Below are 13,026 nucleotides of genomic sequence, written 5' to 3'. Positions count from 1 at the left end.
TAAAGTGGGTATAATTTTTTTCTGCCTCATTTGGTTCCTATTAGGATTATATTAATTAATGTAATGTAGATGTAGATGTAATATAATGTAGATGTAGATGAAATGTAGATGTAGATGTAATGTAATGTAGAATGCCATATACAAAATCCATGCCCAAATATTGTAATTGGGATTACATTCATACGTTAAATATCTTTTGCTGCTTTACCTCCCCTGCCAATTGAGTCATTATAGGAAGATTTAGTGTCAGTAAATTTGTGTTACATCTGAAAACTAAACAGAAATTCTTCATGAAGATGGTCTTAGTGATAAAGTGTACCTTTAAATAAAATAGGTAAATTATAAATATTTATAATAAAGAAAAATCGAGAAGGCTACATTATGCAGCTTTTCCTGCTTTCAGGACAAAATTACTTGACTCTTCAATGGAAGCTGACCTTGAACTCTGGCATTCGTAATCTACATAGAAAGCAATGGCCTCAACCATGGAGTTAGTATTTTTCTAGAATTTCATACACTCCTGACAAAAGAAAAGACGTTCCTTTCAACATCCTGTCCATTTTGCCACCAGAACCTCAGTGTATCTTTGTGGCTATTACAGAATCATCACCCCACCTTGCCATCCCACCCAACAGTTCTATCCCTAAATGTACCATTTCCTAGAGACCCTTCCTCAGGGCCCACATTTCTTTTCTCAGGGAATGAGTGGAAACTCTTGCTAAACTCTGGCTCATTCTGCTCCCTTCGCTATTGCCTTTCCTAATTTATCACTTCTTATCTCACCCAGCCAATATACTCATTGATTCAGAGAACTCTGGCAGCACTTCATCTAGAAATCTGTCCCTGATACCCCAGTCTAAATTAAAGTCTTGTTTCTGCCTTCTGTTTCATCCTTTCAAAATTTCTGTTATTGAACTTACCATGTTATTATGTGAAAATAGATTAATACATAGTGCCTAGCTGAGATAAGGGACTTGGGAATCATGTTGAATAAATAAATAAGAGTCAAGGCTGATATAAGAGCTCAGCATATTGCGTTTCCAAAAAACAGAAATGTTATCAATGGCATTTAGCTTTACCAGGAGATGTTTACTAAAACTTAATTAAAACAGAATTTCACAGAAATACAGTTCTGCTATGCTGTTAATGAAGCAGATTAAGTGCACACTCATTCTAACATTTAGGTTTCATGCCATTTGCATTTTCTAGCTAGTTTACTTGGGAAGAGAGCTGAGTAAAGGCTTTAGAATGGCAAACATCCCCAATCCAAAAAGTTTAGAAACACAACATAGATATTACTAATTTATTTTTGAAATTCAGATTAATAGTTTTTCTAAGAAGTGAGAGAAACCTGTTATTCTTAGCTCAAATAACATTCTTACATATATGTGAAATATATGAATATTTTAGAAAGAAGAATAAACTTGCAATGCAAGTTGTTCACAAAGTAACTTGCAGACATCAGCTAATGAATGAGTTAGCCAGACAAGTTCCAGTTTTTATTATTTAATAATAGGCAGGGTTTTGATGGTTAATACTGAGTGTCAACTTGATTGGATTGAGGGATACAAAGTAATTAATCCTGAGTGTGTCTGTGTAAGTGTTGCCAAAAGAGATTAACATTTGAGTCAGTGGGCTGGGTAAGGCAGATCCCACCTTAATTTGGTGGGCACAATTTAATCAGCTTCCAGCAAATATAAAGCAGGCAGAAAAAGGTGAAAAGGAGAGAGAGACAGGCCCAGACTCTCAGTCTCCATCTTTCTCCCATGCTGGATGCTTCCTGCCCTCGAACATCAGACTCCAACTTCTTCAGTTTTGGGACTCGGACTGGCTCTCCTTGCCCCTTGGCTTATAGACAGCCTATTGTGAGACCTTGTGATCATGTAAGTTAATACTTAATAAACTCCTTTGATATATATATATTATATATATTATATATATTATATATATTATATATTTTTATATATGCGTGTGTGTATATGTATATATATATATTAATTAATGAAGTGTTAAAAACCTTTTGCTCTTTAGACCATTGTATTAGTCAGGGTTCTCTTAGAAGGACAGAACTAATAGGATATATATATACATATATATATGTATATATATGATAGAGAACTAATAGGATATATATAGAGAGGATATAGGATAATAGGATATATATATATATAGGATATATATATGATAATAGGATATATATACAAATGTATAGGATATATAGGATATATATATACGTATATATATATCCTATTAGTTCTGTCCCTCTAAGAGAACCCTGACTAATACAATGGTCTAAAGAGCAAAAGGTTTTTAACACTCCATTAATGTAATGTGTGATGTATTCAAACTTACTATTATTTGTCCAACTGTATTAAACTGTAAATTACATGTACCAAAGTCAGAGGGCCCACAGATTTAATTCAAGAACTGACTCTCCCATACAACCACAATAAAAAGCATTCATTTATAGTGTAGATCCAATATTTTCTTTTCCATTTTATCAATTACTTAACTTTGATGAATCTCAATTTAGATGAGAGCAATAAAAATATGTATGCTAGCACTGGTGTAAAGATTACAAATGACATAATACCTCTGACACATGATAAAAATTAAACAACCTTCTTTCAGTCTACACAGTAAATGTGTTGAGATTGGCTTGAGGATGGATCAAAGTCTTCAGCAAATTATGGCTAATTCATTATTCTAATCTCTGTCAAATTAAGGAGGATTTTGAATGAACATCTATATTCATATAAAACTGTGTAACTCTTGATTTTGCTCTTTAATGTTCATAACCTCCCACCAGTTGTTTATTTAGGCACCCGTACTATTATTTCAAAACTAAATAAAAGCAAATGTCATAAGGTAGACAATTAAACCAAGTATCTAGATTGGGTTTGCAATCTTTAGCCCATAGGTCAAGTCTAGCTTGCTGTCCACTTTATCAATAAAATTTGATTGGAATACAGTCCACACTCATGTATGTAACACTGAGCATGACTGTATAGACAGATACTCATATATTATCTATGGCTGCTTCTGTGCTGCTGCGGCAAGTTGAATAATTGCAATAGAGATCATATGGCTTACAAAGCCTAAAACATTTACTATCTATCCTTTTACAGAAAATGCTTGATGAGCCGTTGCAATTCAGGAATTTACACAATTTGGGAAAACAAAGCCATACTACAATTAAGAATGGCTTTACTTTATAGAAGAAGACAATTTTAAATGAGGGTATGATTTGGAATATAAATGCTGTACACTCAAGATTAATTCAGTATCTTTTAACAAAACTTCTGAGATCAACTCTACTTTTAGTGTTTGTAAAAATAGATGATTTCTATTTGGATTATTCAGAATAAACTTGCTTTATTCAATTTAAAGGATTTCAGCGTTCAGGCTGCTAAAACCATAGAGTGGTAACCTAATGATTTCAGTCAGCATGATCAAACCGTGTTGAATTGCTGTATCTTCTCTATAAGTTACCTTAGCCATATGTTTGTCAGAGATCAATTAACTGGACACTAACAGTAGCTTCTTGGTAGAGTTTTCACTTTCATAGGTTTACCATTAAAATGGTAGTTTATTGTAAGATATTTTTATTTAAGGGAATGATCATTTAGCCCCGTGTGTGTGTGTGTGTGTGTGTGCGCGCGTGCACGTGCATGTGTGTGAGAGAGAAGGACGGGTAGAGAGAGAGAGGGAGGGAGGCAGAGACACAAAAGTAAAAGTAATATGCCGTTCCATGTTATGCCCTGATTTCTCTTTCATTAGGTGTTCAAGTACAGAAACACAAAGATTGAGCAATTTTGACCATCTAGTTAAACGTCTTACATATTAAGAGCTCTCAGCAAATGTTTGATGATGGCAATACATCAAGTTTATTGTAGTTGATCTGTGTGGCTAATTGATAGCAGTTACCTATCGTTTTCTATAAGAGAATTTTTAAAGGATTATATACATTCCTAAACATAACACAGAGTGCAAAAAGGAAAAAGTCATGCATAATTCCACTACACAAAGGAATGACTATTAACATTTCTTTCTGAACAAGTTTGATATTCTGTGTCTCTGTGTTTCTCTCCATCTCTCTTAGCATCCATTACCCAAACCACTTTGTCTCTGCTTTTTTTCAGTTATAAATGCCTAACTATATACTTACACACCATTATTTTTAGTATTCTAACATAGAAGTATGTTGTAATTTATTTTTTAAATTCCTCATGGCCATTTACACACATTGTACATTGTTCTAATTATTTGCAAGTGTAAGTAAAGCTGGAATATCTCCCAAAGACTCTGTTGTTCCTATCTCTGTCTGCCTTGGTAGGATAAATTCCTAGAGTAAAAATACTAGGTTAAGATATATTTATTTCTTTATTTTCTTACTTGCAGCTTCTGTAATCACCACCACTCTTCTTTTTTCTCTTTGAATATAACCTTTGAATATTGAAAACATGACAAAAGAGCAATATTTAGGACAGCAGAAAGACTGGGCAAACTTCTCACTCTCATTCCTAACTCAGAAATCCATAGATCAGAGTTCATACAAAAATATGCTTGAAAATCTTTGCATATCTGTACTGGGCCTAAAAAGTATTTATTCAAACATATAGAACTTTAGTGGCATAGAAATCGGGAGTGTATATTATTATTTCACATTTATTTCTTTGTGTACGTGAGAAGAGTAATAGCAATATGCAAATACTTACATTATGTCTAAAATAATGGGAGCAGATCTACTGTAGGAATTAAAATTACCAGAGAAATGGATTATCATGGCTTCCTAAAGGTTATTACATGGAAGAGGAAACAAAATAAATCATAAATATTACCTTACAAAGAATGAATATTTTTAGCTTGATTTAACTGAAATGGCCTTATGTTTCCTTTAAAGTATTTGTTCTCAGATTTATAGCTTTAGTTCTAAAATATTTTAAGTACAACTTTAAGGCAAGAATGGTGCTGATTTTCCATAGGAAGCAAATAAAATTTCTTAATTTCATTTTAAAATAAGATATTGTATTACATATTTAGTGTAGCCGCTAAGATCCTGATTGCTTTATCTAGAAAATAGATGCAGTTATGTATTCTGTAAAATAGATAATAAAATTGCCTACTGCCTCAAACAAGTAATTTTTTCTTAATCAGGCTGCCTTAGCTCATATGCTTACAGATATTATACCAAAGTTCAGATTAATATTTATTCAAAAATTAAAAAAAGGGGAAAATGTGTATAATATTTATTCATTGAAAATAAAACATCAGCTTGTTTATCTATCTTCAGTGTAGAAAATGAGACCAATAAAATATTAAAAATGATCATTTTTCATAAAATTCATGACGTACTAAAAATTGAGGTGAATTGTACTTTTGATCATCCAGAAAATGGTGATGCTGCCCCTTTCTGGCCTCACTGACATTTACTATCTCTCTTTTTTACTCCAGTTGTTGCCCTATTCTTCCCTTGGGGAATGTTACCATGATATAAACACAGGGTACAGCCTACCGAATATTTCTAGTGGAATCAGGGAGATTTTACAGAGAACATAAAGAAAGAATGAGATTGTCAAAGATTTGTGTCTGAGTCCAAAGAGGGGCCAGACTCACTAGTCAGTAGACCAGGATGGTCTCTGAAGAGCAGCCAGATACAATATGGGAATAAGAAATACTTAAATATTTTTTTGCTAAACAATCTTTTTTTGCTACTGTGTGTTTCTACACATTTAGCCCCACAACCTCCAAAACAACTGCTATGTTCAATGAGTAAATATGGTAGTTTTGGTTCACATTTGTCCTAGAGATTAGAGAAATGAAGAATGTATTGATTTTTGGGATATTTGTGTCCAAACCTTCTTATGACTGACAATGGGGTGATTAAGTCATACAGTCTTCCATGGTCCTGAATTACAGTAATTTCCTTAAAATATGTGTAAGTTAAATACAGGTAGAAGAATAATATGTCTGTTAATAGGTCTCAAAGACTAATGCTAATCTGTGACAAATTTTTCACTGTGCTTTGGTGAAATAAGAAAATACAAACATTGAAAAATATATAAATCCATATAGACATATGAAAACAGAGAAAGACACACACAGAGAGAGAGAGAGAGAGAGACAAGAGCATGAGAATGCCAGATATCTTTTCTAAAAAGATTATGCAATTTTAAAAATGCTAATCTTCTAATGTAGAAATGTCTCTTGTTCATAAATTGTATTTGGCAAAAAAGGCCAATTTGAGTGTTTGTTTCTCAGCTGAATAAGAAATTGACATTTTATATCAGTATCTCAATATTTTTATTCATCTTCTATGAATCCCACGCAAATTGGAGAAGGGGGGACCTTTGTCTGAAGTCTGACCCACCATTAATCTATACCTCCAGAGTAAGGAAAATATGCTTTGTGATTTAGTTAGTCACTGATTCTACAAACCAGCAAATATATTTATAGAGGTCTTCCAGCTCTTTGAGAGAATTTTTTTATGTTTTTATGTTGACAACTTAAAAAGTAATATACATACCACCTAGATTATCTCAATAATCATCAAATACTGGTAAGAAATTTTAATAACTCTGTGTCTTCATCTACAATTACACTGATGTCAAGTTATACAATTATACTTGCCATGGGCTAATCAAAAGAAGAGAGAATGAATTAATGAACACATAGCAAATAGTACAAACAGGTTAGAAGTTCACATTCAGAAAAGTGATGGGAGACATGAGTCCACAATCACAAATAATACTATTGAACACTATTGTTATAACAAAACCCAAGAGCCTAAGACGCAGAAGCACAGTTGCCCATATTGTGGGCATTAACTTAATTTCTAGAAAACTAAATTATTTATTAAGTAATTGAATAACGTTTTAAATTTAAATTTCCATTGGTTTGCAGTTTTTCTTATATTTAATGGATAAGTGAAATTTGAAGCTCAGCAGTAAAACTTTATGTCCAGGTCATGTCTGTGCATATTTAAGTGGTATTTAAATAAAAACAATTTAGGTTTCATGATTTCACAAAATGCTTTATTTTCCTTTAAAAGATATTTACTTTACTCAAATTAATCTGTCAATTATAAGTTCAACATAAATTATCTTAAGAGTACTAAAATATTAATCTTCTGTTAGTCTAAAATAACATCATAAAATTATTTTATTACATTACTTTTTCAAGAGAGTTCTGGGAATTCAAGAGTTTTGATTAGGAGACAGAGAGAAAAAGTATAATTTTGAATTTTTCTATTAATAGACTTGGGTGAGACTCTAGGACGAATGGCTCTGACAAAGGAAGAGGTAATCTGAGGATAGCAAGTCTGTCTCTTTACAGTAAGGAACACATACAGTAATATGAAAGAACGTGAATTATATATATTATTATCTCTGTGGTTATCAACTAAAACAAAGTTTGTAATCTTGTTATATCCTTCCCTGAGGAGTTCTATAACATGTCCAAAAGAGGAAAGAACTCAAAAGATGAAAATAAGGAAGAACAAATCAGGATATTAGATCCTCTATGACATTAGATATAACAGGCCGAGTTGCCCAAATCTGAGTTTTTCCACACTCTCACAGCATGTTCAAGTCATTTTATTCATTTTATAAGGGTCCATTTTATGTAGAGTAGAATGGTATGGCTACTATGCCTTCTTTCTGGCTCAGGCTGTTGCATGCAATGACAAAAACTACATTTCAAATACAGTTTTCAAATAAACAATAAAATGTTGCTTTCCTCAAAAAATGTTTTTTCTATATTGCTACATAAGTAAAGATTTAGAAATCAAATGAAGATTTGATTAATTAATAATTAGGAAATTCTGCTCAAAGATGAAAAATAGTAATAACTGTTGAGAGCCTGAAAGAATAAATACAAGAGATTACCATCTAGGTTATGAGAAATAACGGGGAATCAAAAAGAATTTGGCTGTGCATATAAAGAAGCAATTAACACAGATGGGCAACAAAATGCCAGTGGTTATAAGAGGAGGTACTTCTCTCACTGGTTATCAGAAAAGTCACAAATAAAGCAACAAAAGGATATCTTTTTGCCTATCTTTGTGAAGAAGTCTCAAAGGCTACAGTCCTTACTTCCAAATTCTCAGAGATACCTATGTGGCTAGTCTCATGTGCAGAGCAAGTATGATGCCCCCCACCCAGTTGTCAGAGATTCTTCTTGTTGCAGTCTTCAAATTCAAAGGCATTCATAACTTCCACTTATCCTATATAATCAATTCCTTAAAAGTATATCTTTCTCATGTTACATTTTCTATAAATCTTTCTATGACATTTCATGAGTTTGCATTTATGTACACCTCACTCAAATTATATTTATACTATCAAAAGTAAATACCACTCTAAACATATTTCCCCTTTACCTAGATACTGCCCACATCAGTCTGTATCACTGAATACTCATTTTCAATTTAATGCCAATAAATTATCCTATTGCATGGGCAGGTCATAATTTTGAAAAAAAAATCCATATTTTAGACACTGATCTTATTTCCATTTTTGCCAATATGAATTATACAGCAATGACATCTTGTTACCAAATTTTTCTAGTATAAATTATTAGCAATAAAATTGTATGGCCAAAGTGAGTACATTATAATAGTCTTGATGCAAATTTCCAAATTATTATTTTTAAAGGTTGTAGCAATTTAGACTTCCAGGGTATGAAAATATCAATTTCTCACCGTGTCAAAAGCTGGGTGTTATTAGTTGGATCATGTCCACCCACAAAATTATGTTAAAGCACTAACACCCAAGTACTCCTAATGTGACCATATTTGGAGATAGAATCTTTAAAGAGGTATTCAAGTTAAAATGAGGCCATTAGGTTGGACTCTAATTCAATATGATAAGTGTCTTTTTAAGAATAGAAAATTTGGATACACACATGTATAGAGGGAAAATAATACAAAGACACAGGAAGAAGATAGCAATGCATAAGCCGAGGAGAAACATCTGGAACACAGCTTTCCCTCATGGCCCACAGAAGGAACTAGCCCTTCCAACACCTCAATCTCAAACTTTTAGCCTCCAGAATAGTGAGACAAATGTTTCTGTTGTTTAGCTCATACAGTCTGTGGCAGATTGTTATGGAAGCCCTAGCGAACTAATACACTGGGTATAATATCTATTTTCTTTTTCACCAATTTTATTATAAAACATATGGTACTGGCTTTTTTTTTTTTTTTTTGAGACGGAGTCTTGCTCTGTCGCCCAGGCTGGAGTGCAGTGGCACGATCTCGGCTCACTGCAAGCTCCGCCTCCCATGTTCACGCCATTCTCCTGCCTCAGCCTCTCCGAGTAGCTGGGACTACAGGCGCCCGCCACCACGCCTGGCTAATTTTTTGTATTTTTTAGTAGAGACAGGGTTTCACCGTGGTCTCGATCTCCTGACCTCGTGATCTGCCCGCCTCAGCCTCCCAAAGTGCTGGGATTACAAGCGTGAGCCACCAGGTACTGGCTTTTAAACATTTCTTTGATTAATAATGATGCTGATTATTTTCCTGTGATTGTTGTTCACTTTTCTGGCCATTATCTTTTTTCCATTGACTTCAAATTATGTCATCCTATAATAATATCATATATAAATGTGTTTGCTTCATCTCTTTCTATTCTGTTTCATTAATATTTACCTACACCATGTTAAGAGATAACAATGATAAAGAAAATAGTAACAATTAGAGCTAAGAATTAGTGAGGTTTTTACTCAGTCACTTCTTTCAATAATTTACATTAATAACTCATTTAATCCCCATAGCAACTGATATGGTTTGGATGTTTGTCCCCTCCAAATCTCATGTTGAAATGTGATTCCCAATGTTGGAAGCTGGGTCTGATGGGAGGTGATTGGATTATGGGGGTGGATCCCTCATGGATTGTTTACCACCATGCCCTTGGTGATAAGTGAGTTATTGCTCAGTTAGTTACTGTGTGATCTGGTTGTTTAAGATTCTGGGACACACCCCCACCCTTCTGTCTATCTTGCTCCTGCATTGCCATGTGATATGCTTGCCCCCACCCCTTTACCTCTGCCATGATTGGAAGCTTCCTGAGGCCCTCACCAAGAGCAGATGCTACAGCCATCCTTATACAGCCTGCAGAACCGTGAACCAATGAAAGCTTTTTTCTTTGTAAATTACCCAGCTTAAGGTATTCCTTTATAGCAATGCAAACGGACTGATACAGCAGCTCTGTGAAATAAGTAATACTTTTATCTGCATTTTTCTAATGAGACAACTGAGACACAGAGAAAAGATTACCAAGCCAGGATATAAATCCATGCAGTAGGACTCCTAAATACTAAATATTCACCTAAAATAACAATAGTGACAACCACCACCACCATTTATTAAGCTTTCAATATGTCTAACAGATTTTGAAATATTTCACATGCATTGACTCATTTAACCCTTACAACATCTCTTAGAAGTAAGCACTAATATTATCTTCAATTTACTGATTTAAAAAATTTCCAAAACATAGAAATGTGAAGAATTATGCCTAGCACAACACATCGATATTTCATAACAAACCTATTAAAAAACATTGGCAATCTCCTCCTCATTGTGTTACATGAACAACTTTAATTATAGCTTTGAACTAGGGCAAACAGCCTGCCCTTAATATTTTCCAAATTATCTTAGTTATTCTAATATTTTTATTCCTATGTATGAATTTACAAATCACTTGAAATACATTTTTGAGCCTACAAATTTAGCTGGAATTCATGAGATATTTTATTCAGTTCACATTAAGAGTTTTATAATCAGAAATATTATGGAAGTTACTAAGGTAGTCACTGTGCATTTTTATATTAAAAGCAATAATGGTAAAGAAATACCTATGTTTTCTTTTTCTGGAGATCATCAGCAGAGCATCATTTCAGTGTTGGCAAAGATGGTAATCAGAGTTATCTTGAGTCTAAGTTTGAACTGTATAAGTTTGCAATTTGACAAGTTTTAACCCACAGAATGGCACCTTCTTATGTTTCAACCTGATACACTGAATAGGAATTATGCAAGTTGTGGAATAGATCCATAGATTTAGATGTGCAATTTACAATTCTATCTAAAGCAGAGATTTATTATCCCTTACTATATTTCACGAAATTTCTCTAACAATTGATTCAACTTCAGTATGTGTAGTTATGATGCTTTTAGCCAATGAACGCTCTGAAATTAACTAAACGTGTTTCTGAGAATATAAAATATATAACCATCAGCATTTTACGACCTATAAAAGAAAACACGAACTGCATTCATGAGAACTTCACTAACCATGAAGAGTTAGGTTTAATAAAGGTGTTCAGGGGTAGGATTTATGTAAGAATTTGCACGAAGCCTGACAAAGGATCCCAGAGACCTCTTAAAAGTGTGTTGTATAACTTATGTCTCTTTTTGAAAAAGAAAGAAAGTATTCAACTTAAAAAAAAAACCCAGAGACTATTAAGAAGAGTAGTAGGCAATGGTAGTTATATTTCACATAGCTTCTATAACTATCTAACACATGACATACATTTCCTTTAATTAAAACATGGTAGAATGAAGGACTTTGGTATTCTGTCTCATAATGCTTGTAAGTTTAGCAGCAATAAACTTTGCTAAATACTAAGTTTGAGAAAATGCCGTGCAGGCAGATGGTAACTATGAGCCTCAAGTATCTCCCAGAGCTGCAAACAATACCATCTGTTACTCTGCTGATTTCTTTTTTGCTCACTGGTATCAAATTTAATGGGGATCACACTTTAAATTCTAATTTCACACCCTGGCCACAATGGTGGGGGTTGTCTTCTTCTTCAATGTAAACTTGTTCAAGCTAATAAGGGATTTTGATTTTCCTCTGGAAAAAAAAAAAAAAAAAAAAAAAACTAGTTAGGGATTTCCACTCTTCCATTCATGATGGCTTAAGAGGAACCAAATTTATCCTTATGTCTGAAACAAACAAAATACTATATCAAATACATAAGCAACATTTTTCCATAAACTGGGCATTAGGCAACAAAGACAGCTCCCTAATGAAAAGTAAATGATATGAAATCTACAGTTGCCCCCAACTTACTGCCTAGATAGAGTTTCCAGGCCAAGGTACAAGGAGGAGAAGCTTAGAGAGAGTTCAGCAGACTTTCTAAGTTAAGGAGACAAACCTGAGCACCTGAGAAAACAATGAGGGGAGAGATCACAGGAAGGAGTCCTGGAAAAGAGAGAGAGCAAACAGAAATACATCTAGATATCTGCAGAGGATAGCCTCAATTATTCAGCAGAGTGGTGATCAGCAGCAAACCTATATGAGGAAACTACCTGAGACCTGGAAAAAACAAAACAAAACAAAACCCAAAATCTGAAATAATGAAGTAATAGTGCCAGGCACTTGCACTGGGCTAGAAATAATGCCTACATATTCTCACCTGTCAGACTGGAAACTCACTGGATTCACATGGATCAGGTATATTACTCAGAAGTGTATTATAACAAATATTGAAACGAAGACCCGGAAGGTTCAAACTCTTTTCAAATAATTACTTCCAATAAGTACTATATGTACTTCAAATACAAAGCTCAACTATATTAATAAAATGAAAAGATACCCATCTCTCAAATAGGTAAAATTCATTAAGTCTGATATATAAACAAAAATTAGCAGAAATCAAAAGCAGCAAAATAATGAGAAATTTTAATCAATTGAAATTGGCATAGCCATTAAAATGAGCAGATGAGAACATTAAAACTATTAATGACCATAGTTATGCTCAAGGCAGGACTTTTAGAGAACAAATTCTCTCCCTCAATACCAATATTAAAACTACAAAATTGACAAAAATTACCATTTGACATTCTGAACATCAGGCGAGGTGGACAACAATATAAGAAGAATTTGTGTTTGTAAGGTTTCTGAACTTGAGGTAAGAACAGTGAGAATCTGTATCATTTTCTGAAGCTGCACCCACGTTTTCTCCAGTAAGGTAGGGAAGGAAGTTTACTATGCTGGGATAGGCCATAAAGAATAGCAAATT

The sequence above is a fragment of the Symphalangus syndactylus genome, chromosome 9 (assembly GCF_028878055.3).
Source record: "Symphalangus syndactylus isolate Jambi chromosome 9, NHGRI_mSymSyn1-v2.1_pri, whole genome shotgun sequence".
In the NCBI taxonomy this organism is placed as follows: domain Eukaryota; kingdom Metazoa; phylum Chordata; class Mammalia; order Primates; family Hylobatidae; genus Symphalangus; species Symphalangus syndactylus.
The sequence above is the reverse complement of the archived record's forward strand: the minus strand, read 5'-3'. Positions refer to the sequence as shown.